At 45.9% G+C, this 12,274-nt stretch overlaps 1 long non-coding RNA gene across 1 annotated transcript; it reads left to right on the top strand.

Moving 5' to 3' along the window:
- The first annotated feature begins 2,048 nt into the window (after window positions 1–2,048).
- On the top strand, window positions 2,049–7,512 carry LOC113905712. The gene is made up of 2 exons (XR_003514711.1): window positions 2,049–2,544; window positions 6,999–7,512. It is a non-coding gene; the product is annotated as an uncharacterized LOC113905712 (long non-coding RNA).
- Window positions 7,513–12,274: the final 4,762 nt, after the last annotated feature.

The following is a 12,274-nucleotide window of genomic DNA, read 5'->3' on the forward strand; positions in this document are numbered from 1 at the left end:
ACTGGGGAATACTCATTTTTGATCAGGTCTTTGTTTCAATCCAAATGTTGTATCCACAAAAATGCTTTTAGAAAAACTGCTTTCAGCACAATGCCACGTCTCTGTGTGAGGTGTCCAGGAAGAGCTTCCGTCTAGCATCCCATGTCCTTGGAAGAATTTTAAGATCCCTGCTCCTGGTGAACAAAGACGAAGTTTGAGATCCCTGCTCCTGGTGAAATAAACGTCAGACCAACTGCGAGCTGCAGGTACCAGGCGAGCACTTACTGATTCCCTCATGTCAGGTTCTGTGCTGGACACTGAAGACTCAAGGCAACTGGAAGGTCCTGCCGTCTTCCCTGGGCAGGGCCACAGCCAGTCATATAGGACAGACAGACAGACCCATCCGAACGTGACTCCAGTTCAGGGTGAGATGAAGTGAGAACTAGGAGTCGTGGTAAGTGTAGAATGGCCGGGAACCCGCTGTCCTGTCCCTCTACCAGCCAGGAAGCTGTAGAAACTTGGCCTCCCCATCCTCAGTAAAATGTTCCCGCCTGTTATTTTTGCTGTGAAACACATTATCCCAATACTTAGTACCTTAAAACAATCACTGAATTATTCTAAGGATTCTGCAGTCAAGAATTCAGATAAGAGACTCCCCTGGTGGTCCGGTGGTTAAGAATCTGCCTTCCAATGCAGGGAACATGGGTTCTATCCCTGGTCAGGGAACTAAGATCCCACCTGCCAAGAGGCAATTAAGACTGAGCAACACAACTACTGAGCCTGGGTGCCTCCACTAGAGAATCCTGCGCCACAATGAAGATCCTGCCTGACGCAACTAAGACCCAATGCAGCCAATCAGTTCAGTTCAGTTGCTCAGTCGTGTCCGACTCTTTATGACCCCAGGGACTGCAGCACACCAGGCCTCCCCGTCCATCACCAACTCCTGGAGTTTACTCAAACTCATGTCCTTTGAGTCAGTGATGCCATCCAGCCATCTCATCCTCTGTCATCCCCTTCTCCTCCCACCCTCAATCTTTCCCAGCATCAGGATCTTTTCAAATGAGTCAGCTTTTCGCATCAGGTGGCCAAAGTATTGGAGTTTCAGCTTCAACATCAGTCCTTCCAATGAATATTCAGGACTGATTACCTTTAGGATGGACTGGTTGGATCTCCTTGCAGTCCAAGGGACTCTCAAGAGTCTTCTCCAACACCACAGTTCAAAAGCATCAATTCTTTGGCGCTCAGCTTTCTTTATAGTCCAACTCTCATATCCATACATGACTACTGGAAAAACCATAGCTTTGACTAGATGGACCTTTGTTGGCAAAGTAATGTCTCTGCTTTTTAATATGCTGTCTAAGTTGATCATAGCTTTTCTTCCAAGGAGCAAGTGTCTTTTAATTTCATGGCTTCAGTCACCATCTGCAGTGATTTTGGAGCCCCCCAAAATAAAGTCTGTCACTGTTTCCATTGTTTCTCCATCTATATGCCATGAAGTGATGGGACCGGATGCCATGATCTTAGTTTTCTGAATGTTGAGTTTTAAGCCAACTTTTTCACTCTCCTCTTTCACTTTCACTTTCACCAAGAGGTTCTTTAGTTCTTCGCTTTCTGCTATGAGGGTGGTGTCATCTGCATATCTGAGGTTATTGATATTTCTCCCAGCAGTCTTGATTACAGCTTGTCCTTCATCCAACCCAGCGTTTCTTATGATGTACTCTGCATATAAGTTAAATAAACAGAGTGACCATATACAGCCCTCACGTACTCCTTTTCCTATTTGGAACCAGTCTGTTGTTCCATGTCCAGCTCTAACTGTTGCTTCCTGACCTGCATACAGATTTCTCAAGAGAGGCAGGTCAGGTGGTCTGGTATTCCCATCTCTTTAAGAATTTTCCAGTTTGTTGTGATCCACACAAAGGCTTTGGCATAGTCAGTAAAGCAGAAATAGATGTTTTTCTGGAACTCTCTTGCTTTTTCGATGATCCAGTGGATGTTGGCAATTTGATCTCTGGTTCCCTTGCCTTTTCTAAATCCAGCTTGAACATCTGGAAGTTCACAGTTCACATACCGTTGAAATGCAGCCAATAATAAATATTAAAAAAAGAATTCAGAAAGGCTATGACAGGACTGGCTCAGGGCCTCGGCTGAGAAGGTTGGGTGGCTACAGGAGACTTCAGGGCTGGGCCAGGAGTCACATGGAGACACCCTTACCCAGGAGCCCAGGTATGCTGGCTAGTGTCCAGGCCTCCAGTGTGGCGGATTCCAGGGCACCTGCACATGGCCTCTGTGTGACCTCGGCTCTCAGCTTAGAGGTCTCAGGGTCAACCTTCCTACCCCGAACCTGAGTGTCCCAGGTAACAAGACTTTTTCTGCCCTAGCTTCAGAAGTTCTGAACTGTCACTCCTTTTGAATTCTATTATTTAGAAGCAAATCACAGTCCTGGCAGATTAATGGGGAGGATGACTAGACCCCAGCTCTTGAGCGGAGAATGAAGAGTGTGGGTCTCCCCTACCCAGCACGGGGCCGTGGACCTGAGCAGAGACCAGCTAGACATGGGTGGAGGTAAGACAGGAGAGAAGCTGAACTTGTCTCTCCTTGGGCAGTTTCACTTGACTGTGGCTTCAGTTTCCCTGAAGACTCTACGTCTCCAGTCCAGAGCTTTCTTCTGAGCTTCAGACCTTTATGTCCAACTACCTGCCTGCTTTCTCTTTCTGTGCCCTGATGTCTTTTGGAAAATTGAGATGCTGATACTCTCTATTAATAGAGTGACCACCAGAATTAAATGAGATAGGACTTCTCTGGTGGTCCAGTGGATAAGACTCAGCCTTCCAATGTGGGGGACACAGGTTCCATCCCTGGTCCAGGAAGACCCCACATGCTGCAAGGCCACTAAGTCCATGCACCACAACTGCTGAGCCTGCACTCCAGAGCCTGCACTCCACAGCAGGAGAAGCCACGATAGTGAGAAGCCTGTGCGTGGCAACTGGAGAAAGCCCTGCAGTTAAGAAGAGCTAGCACAGCCAAAAAGTAAATTAATTAAATATTTTTTTAAAAGAATTAAATGAGATAATACAATGTCTTTAATGAAATGCCTCACACGTGTAAGTGCTGAGTGTTACTTACTATTTGACCTAGTTGGATATCTTATAGACAGTTCAAACTCAACATCTCCAAAACTGAACTCATAATGTGCTGTTCACACCTGTGCCCACCCAGAGTTCCCTGTCTTCTTGAATAGACCTTCACCCCCTCCTGCCCATGCCAGAGACTGGCAGTCATCTTTCATACCTCTGTCTCTTTCACTCCCAACATCCAACCCATCCCCAAGTCTTGACAGGTTTGCTGTCTAGATATTTCTCCAACTTCTCTACTCTTCTCCCTCTCTATACTGACACCTTAGTCCAAGCCACAGTCATCTCTGCTTTGGACTCTGGGCTCCTCTCTGATGTCTCAAATTCACTAGGTCCACTTCCCCTTCCATTACCCTTCATCCATTCTTCACCCAGTGGGCAGCCAGAATACTTTAAAAATGTAAAGTTAATGACAGTACTTACCCTGATTAAAACCCTTTATCCTTGCTGCTCTAAAGAAAAGATGTGCGTGCTCAGCTGTGTCGAACTCTTTGTGGCCCCATGGACTGTAGCCACCCTCCCCCTCGCCCCCGCAACTCCCAGCTCCTCTGTCCATGGAAATTTCCAGGTAAGAATACTGGAACAAGTTGCTGTTTCCTACTCCAGGGGATCTTCCTAACCCAGGGGCTGAAACCACATCTCTGGCATCTCCTGCATTGGCATGCAGATTCTTTACCACTGCACCACCTGGAGGCCCTATTTGTCTATTCATCATATATTTACTTCCATGTCTATATCTGCATTTTATAGTCTTGCATATGAGGCTGCTACTGCTGCTAAGTCGCTTCAGTCGTGTCCGACTCTGTGTGACCCCCTAGACGGCAGCCCACCAGGCCCCGCCATCCCTGGGATTCTCCAGGCAAGAACACTGGAGTGGGTTGCCATTTCCTCCTCCAATGCATGAAAGTGGAGAAAGTGAAGTCGTTCAGTCATGTCCAACTCTTAGCGACCCCGCGGACTGCAGCCTACCAGGCTCCTCTGTCCATGGGATTTTCCAGGCAAGAGTACTGGAGTGGGGTGCCATTGCCTTGGATGAGGCTACTTTTCTGGTCAGATAAGCAGCATGTGTTTGTGCTAGGACATGTTTGACTTTTTGTGACCCATGGACAGTAGCCTGCCAGGCTCCCCTGTCCTTGGGACTCTCCAGGCAAGAATACTGGAGTGGGTTGCATGCCCTCCTCCAGGGGATCTTCTCGACCCAGGGATCCAACCCATGTCTCCTGTGTCTTCTGCATTGGCAGGCGGTTCTTTACCACTGAGTTACCTGGGAAGCCCAAACAATTCCTTTCAAAGGCCTATGAAGTCCTGTGAATCTGGCCCCTGCCTCTGTCCTTCCCTTCCCAACTCACTGGGCTCTCTCTGCCAAAAGCCCTTTATAAAGGCTATTTCCTGTGCCTAGAATGCCCACTACAATCCCCCCTCTTCACTCCCCCTTACGTCAAATAACAGCTCAAGAGCCACTTCCTCAGGGAAACCTTCTCTGCCCTCTTTGGTGAAATTCACCCATCCCACCACCATCCTCAGGCTTCCCTTGTGGCTCCGCTGGTAAAGAGTCCACTTGAAATGGGGAAGATCTGGGTTTGACCCCTGGTTTGGGAAGATCCCCTGGAGAAGACAAAGACTACCCACTCCCATATTCTGGCCTGGAGAATTCCATGGACTGTATATAGTCCATGGGGTTGCAAAGAGTCGGACACGACTGAGCGACTTTCACTTTCACCACCACCCTCAGTTCTTAAAGCACCAGGCCCGGCTCCTCTGTAGCACTTGTTACCATTGGCACCTGCACTTGTATGGTGATTCTTTAATATCTCTCCCCTCCAAACCCCTGCAGGCTCCATGAGAGCAGGGACCATATTGGTTATGCTCACTGTTACATCTCAAAGCTTAACATAGCAGTTGACACACGGTTCAGTAAATATTTGTTGACTGGAATGATGATGGATGGATGAGAGAGGAGACGGGCCAGGCCCATTATTAGCATCTCGAAGATGCTGCTGAATGAAGAAATAAAAGGGCAGGTTGGGCAGAGCCCAGGAGATGACTCACAGATACAGCTGATTTTCCAACCTTCAGGCAGTTGCAGGCCCAGAAAGGAATCTGTTATGATGTAAGAAAAAGTGATTCAGTCAGGACTGGAAACACATCCTTCCTGCCCCAGGGCCTCTCTTCGGAGGTGCTGGAGACTTGAAGAGTTTCACCGGCTTTAGTTTCAACTCTTCCTGCTTGAAGAGTTTCATCTACTTTAGCATGGCACTGCCAGGGACAGGGCTTGGAACCTAGCTGGTCCAACCTCCTCCTTTTCTCTAAGGATCAGCCAGGCAGGGAGACTTGCCGGAGTTCACAGAGCAGTGTGGGGGACAGTGCAGAGATGGAGAAGGCCAGGCTCAGGCACCAGCAGCCTGGTTTCCACCCCAGTTCTACTGTGTGCAGACTCCCCGTCCCTGGCTCGTCCCCCTGCAGTACAGGGGACCTGAGTCTCATCACCTAAAGGGCCTACAGACCACAGCCCCAAGTCCCAGTGCAGCCTCCTCAGTGACGTTCCTGCCAAAACATCAGGTGACCCCTGACTTCCGTTCCCAGTCCCAACCACTCCTTACCTTGCTTTCAAAGGTCAGAGACCTGTCCTGCTCAGACAGTAATCCTTTCTGCAACGTTGAGTGTGTCACACCTCAAGCTGCTTAGAAAAAAACAGGAAGAAATGAGACTTTGTTTCTAAAATCTAGCGTCCAGTCTTGGTGGGTGGCCTCATGTTAGCCATGTGACCTTGAGCACGGGACTTTACCTCCATTTTACAAGAGGAAACCAAGGCAAAGAGAAGTTTAATAATTTGTGAGGTACAGGGTTGCTGTAAGGGTCCAGTGAGATTATGGAGGCAAAAATGTGATCATAAGGGCTCAATCCTGAGTTAAGAGGTGGTTAGCACTTGGGGTAATTTGTAAATAATAGCACTTTAGTTCATTTTCTTTGTTTTAGTGTAGGGCTTTACAGTTATGGAAGCAGTCGGGCCCTTTGAATCTTTGTGAATTTGTTAATAAATAACTGTATTTGTGTTGACTCTCAAATAATGCATTAGACCCTCTAGGAGATGTATGTGTGCATATGTGCTCAGTCATGTCAGGCTTTTTGTGACCCCACAGACTGTAGTCCACTAGGCTCTTCTGTTGATGGAATTTTCCAGGCAAGATTACTGGAGTGGGTTGCCATTTCCTTCTCTAGGGGATCTTTCTTACCCAGGGATCGAACCCATGTCTCTGGCATCTCCTACATTGCCAGGGAGATTCTTTACTGAGACACCTGGGAAGCTCTAGGAGATGTATATGCTACTCCGATTATGGGATTTCAGACACTGCAACAGGTTGGCTAGAGAGATTTAGGGCAATTGGGAACATGCAGGAGTGGGGGATGGGGGCGGTTTCTATCTGAGAGAGCATAGGATACCCAATCAGTCTTCCATGAGGACCAGTCTTGTCCCAGACTTTGAGCCAAAAGCCGTGTTGGCAGGGTGTGAGGGCCAGAGCTGATGGCCCTGGCTGAGAGGATCCCAATCAGTCCAAAGTGCCCTTTCCCTAGACTGGAAGAGCAGAGGCTGGCAGAGCAGGACCCCAGGTGACACAGGAGCATCCCACACGTCCAGCACTAGGTGGTCTCTCTGTCCTCCCTGAATTCCAGGCCCAGCATGGTGGATTCCCACTGGGACACCACAGAGGCAACTCAGAAGTGCCAACCTCCAGCCCGCTGGCCAGGCCTGAGTGAGAAGAGCAGAGCCCCAAGGCAGCCTCTCCCTGCTCAGCTCCCCTAGCCCAGCTCCCCCTCAGGCACGCTGACTGCCAGCAGCAGGGAGGACAGTCGCCTTGGAGTGACAGCACGCTTTGTGCTTTCCAGGTTCTTTTTCCTCTTGTTTCTCCTTCCCCTGCACCATGGCCTTGAAGTGGAGCTCCATGTGAGGCCCAGTAGACATGTGGGGAACTGCTACCCAGCAGTAACATCTAAACTTCTTTTGAGTGGTGAGCTTCCCGTCCTTGGAGGAGTTCAAGCAGAAACTGAAGGAGATCCCAGCCCAAATGAAACAGGAGGTCGTGTGGACTCCAGTCCTGTGATCTCCCACCTGCTCCTGTTTCTCCAAGTCCTATTTGCACCCACCCAGGCTGTATGAGCATCCCACCACTCCCCTGCCTTCCTGGCCTCACCAACAGCAAATACCTCCATGTCTCCTACAGAATAGTCCAGTAGCTTGGCTAGTTCTTTTCCCAGCTTTTTTTCTCCCTACCACTGAGTTCATCATAGCATAGCACATGTGTGTTGAATGAATTAGTGAATCGAGACCCTAAATTGCTGTTCACCACTACCTAGGAGAATGCTTGTCACAAAAATGCTCAATAAATATTTGTGGAGTGAATGAACTGTGTTTGTTACTCTAGACCTCATAAACTTTTAAAATGAATTATGTTGGGCATGCAAAACATAGAAAATAACAAACTCTGTACCTGCCACCCAGTTTATGAAATAAATATGACAGACACAGTTGAAACTCTCTGTGCAGCCCTGCCCAATCTTGTCCACCTCTCCCCCTGGCGGAGTCACTGTCTTGCTCTGGGGGTTTATCGTTCTGAATCTGCTGTTACACACGGCACAGCAACCGGTAGTAGTGCACGAAGCAGCGTGACTGCAGGCGAGGCTGGAAACTGGGACCAGCACCAGTTTAGAGCTGAAAGGCCACGCTTATCCTTAGTTTAAGAGAACACTAATTTTTACTCACAGGTGAGGAAATGAGAGGGAGGGAATTCCCTGTGGTCCAGTGGGGTTAGGAATCTGTACTTTCACTGCTGAGGGCCCAGGTTCAATCCCTGGTTGGGAAACAAGATCCTGCAGACCACGCAGTGTGGCAAAAATAATAATAATAATAGAGACAGAAGCAATATTAAAAAGTACTTAAATTCACAGACTTCCAGAGATTTAAAATTTTGATTTCTCTAATGGATATATTGTCATATATTAGGAATTAGCAAAAATGTTACTGTTAATAATTTTTAAATATAGAACACAGGTCTTTATTATTTACACTTCTCTTTTTTAAAAAATGAGTAAATGGATAAGAGGCGTGGAGGTGTAGTGATAAGGACCCCAAACATCCAAAGGGCCTTAGTTTGAGTTACCTTTTTTGAGCCCCAACTTCCTCATCTTTAAAATGGGGATAATTTTCTTAATTAAATGAATTTATGTCAAACCTTCTTCCAAAGAAGTCTAGAATAAACTTTTTGGGAAGTTGTGAAAATCAAACAACAAATGTGAGTATGCTTTTAAATTATAAGTAGCTGCAGGTATAGGTAGTTAGTTTCGCCAGCACACATGCCCCTTGTGGTCAAAAGAGTAACTGCATTTGGATACAACAACTCACTGGGAAAGACCCTGATGCTGGGGCAGATTGAGGGCAGGAGGAGGAGGAGGTGACAGAGGATGAGATGGTTGGATAGCCTGACCGACTCAACGCATGGGTGTTTGAGCAAACTCCAGGAGATAGTGAAGGACAGGGAAGCCTGGCATGCTGCAATCCATGGAGTCGCAAGAGAGTCAGACACAACTTAGTGACTGAACAGTATACTGTACTGCACAGTGGGCATCAACAATTCAGATCCTCACCAGGGTTACTAAACATTTGAAGAAAACCTCTAATATAAAAGAGAAACAAACGAAAAATGAGCTCAGAGAAAGCAGACATTATACAGGGACAAGAAGGTTAAGATTATCATTAGTGTATTCAGAGATACGAAGATCTATCTCTGAAACTTCTATAAAAAGAAAGTTCAGGGAACAAAGATGAGCTCTGAGCACTGGTGAGCTGGATCTGGCTAAAAAGAGCTCACAAGAACCAACTGTTACTTTTTGAGGAATTTTGCAAAATAGGCGCAGGGCATTATCAAAAATTAAATTATATAAACTGAAAGATAAATTATATTTAAACAAACGTAAGAAATACTCAAAGCTCATCACTTCCCAATTAGTTTACATCAATTAGTTTATATTGTTTTATTATCATCTATAGCCTTGAAGTCATTTATGTTTATTGTTTTTATATAGGCAAAATATCTATAGTTGGTATACTACTAAGCAACGTTTCCCAGCTCCACGCTGACATCCCACTGGTAGCCTGGAATCAGCCATAGTGGGAGATTTTACATCCCACAGTTGGTTAACGCTATAGATCAGGTTTTCCCCTCCACACCCCCGAGAGTTAAACATTTACCAACATACATAAATATAATGTTACATATATATATACACACACACAGCCGAACATACATGTAACAGTATTTACCAATGTACCACTGGCTCTGGGAAATTAAAAGTATAAAGGTAGAAACGGAAAAACTTAGTAAGATTGAAAGATAAAGTTGAAACCTCTCAGAAAGTAGGAAAAGCAATGGACAACTGTTGGTAAGAGATAAAAAATTTAGAGGCTCAGTCCAGAAATCTAATGTGCAAATAATGAGTTCTAGAAAGAGAACATAGAAAACAGTGTGGAAGAAATATTAAAGGAATAATTCAAGAAAATTTCCCAGAACTGCAAGAAAATTTTGAAACAAATAGCTCACTGAGTACCGTGCAGAACAAGTAAAAAAAGATTAAACCAAGGCATTATTGCAAATCTCAGAACACTAAGCAATAAAGAGATGATCCTAAAAAAAAAAATCAGGTCAAGAAAAGAAAGTGGAGTTGGCTACTTTCCTTCTGTCCTCCCACACCCCCTCCACTCTGCTCTGCTGCCTAGGAAGCTGTTTATGGCCTCTGTCAACAAAGGTTATAACAAAAGCATGGGGAAAAGAATGACATTTTTGTTTTTAGCTAAAAACAATAAGCAGTGCTAAGGCTTTTTAGGAAAAATTATTTCCAGTTAAGAGTCTATTCCCAAATACCATCATTCAACAATGAGAGTTGAAAAACTTTTTCCAAGATCTCAAAAGTTTTTTTCATCCCTTGCGTACGTTCATTTAACCAATGTTTGAGAACCTACTATGTGCCAGACATTATTCTCAATTCTAGGGAAGCAGTGAACAAACAAGGTCCTTGCTCTAATGGGGCTTTCTCATAATCTGAAAGTATCACGCAGCACATCAGGTAGTAATCAGTACTCTGGGGAACAGCAGGACTCGGGGGTGGAGTGCTGGGGTAGCAGGGAGCTCTTTTAGACAGGGCCTCTCTGGTTGAGGTTACAGTTAAACAGAGACCTCAACAAAGGAGCAGGCCATGCTGATGTCTGGGGGAAGAGCCTTCCAGGCAGATGAACAAGGGCAGCGGCCTGGGCAAGTGTGAAAGGAGGCCTGTGTGACTGGGAAGAGTGGCAGGAGACGAGTAGAGGCCAGCTCACGGTGCCCGTTGTGTTGGCTGCTTTCCTTTAGTCCCCCCACACCCACTCTCCACTCTTCTCTGCTCCCTGGGAAGCTGTTTATGGCCCAGTCAACAAGCTCCCTTGACCTCTGGCTTCCTGTGAGATTTGGCCAATGGGAGGCCCCTGCAAGAACTCAGAGGGTGGACGTCTTTACTGAGAGCCCCACTTCTGTCAGATGACCTTCAGCAGCTTGGAGTTGCCCTGTGTACTTCAGGCTGGAAGTGGGGGGTCGGGGGGTGGGTGCCTAATACCTCTCCAAGGCTGCCAGCTCCAGGGAATGGCACGCAGCGAGCCTGGTGGCTTCCATAAACCCCTCACACCTCTGGGAAGAGTTCCTTCAATACACACTCTCCAAATCCCGCAATTTGAGTGTGATATCCACCTGTTTTCCTGCCAGGATCCTAACACTCCCTTGTAGAGCTAGATAAAGAAACTTTAAATTTTATTCTGAAGATGGAAAACCAGTGGAGATTTTTGAGTATGTGGGAAAAAGTCCACTCTACATGCTGGGCGTATCAATAGTAAAGACTTTGGTGGGGGTCACATGTGGTAAAGAGAACAGTTAGGAAAGGGCTTTCACAATAATAAGGGTTAGAAAAGGTAACTCAGATTGGGGTGTTTGTAGTAGAGGTTATAAGTGATCAAACTGGGGAATATATTATTAAGATCAAGCCAAGAGGATTTGGTGACCAAGTCAGTATGTGGTATAAGAGAAAAAAAGGCAAGGATGATTTAGGAATTTGGTGTGAGGATGAATCAAGCTGCCATTTGTTAAGACAGGTATGTCTTGGAAGAGAGTAGGTTTGAGCTGCAAAAATGGAGTTCAGTTTGGGATAAAGGCCAGGTGTGTATTAGAGATCTGACTAGGGATGCTGAATTGGTGGTTGCATATCTAAGACTGGATTTCAGAGAAGGTCTGTGCTGGAAGTAGGAATTTTAGTGTAGTAACAGCAAAGATGGGTTCCCCTCGTGGCTCAGTGGTAAAGAATCCACCTGCAACATGGGCTGCTGTCCACATGATCACAAAGAGTCGAACACAACTGAGCACTGCTCTGCATTGCAATGCAGGAGACACAGGTTTGATCCTTGAATCAGGAAGATCTCCTGGAGAAAAAACTGACAACCCCCTCCAGTATTCTTGCCTGGGAAATCCCATGGATTCCCATGACAGGCTACAATCCATAGGGTCACAAGAGCTGGACAAAACTCAGTGACTAAACAACATCAATGAAAGCTTCTAAAGCCACAGACTAGATGGAATTTCCTCGGAGTTGGCATAAACAAAGAAATGAGGTCCAAGGATTGAGCCTTCTTTAAGAGCTACCAGAGGATGTTTCACCAAAAAGGAGTAAACTGAGAAAAGAGGAACATACATGATGTGGAACTGGGGACTCTTGACACTGGAGGCAGAAAGAATCTCCTACTGACAGCAAAGGAGACTCCAGAACTATAGGTCTCATGAGTAATCTAGCTGGAGCTAGAGGATGAGTGTCCTGGAAAGGATATCATCAAAACACAAAAACAAATCTGATTGAACATACTGAAATTTAAACTATAGTTCAACATCTGGGGATGAATTAGAGACAGGAACGCAGAATGCTAAGCAGATGGAAGAACAAGGTAATTACTAACATTCTAAGTATAAATTATACATATTATATAAAACATTATCTAACTGTGAGAATTCCAGATGAAGAGGTATAAACTAAAAATCAAGAAATCATAATAGAGTTCCCCAGTGGCCTGGTGATTAGGATTCTGGGCTTTTGCTGTT

This window comes from Bos indicus x Bos taurus, chromosome 15, assembly GCF_003369695.1.
Source record: "Bos indicus x Bos taurus breed Angus x Brahman F1 hybrid chromosome 15, Bos_hybrid_MaternalHap_v2.0, whole genome shotgun sequence".
NCBI lineage: Eukaryota > Metazoa > Chordata > Mammalia > Artiodactyla > Bovidae > Bos > Bos indicus x Bos taurus.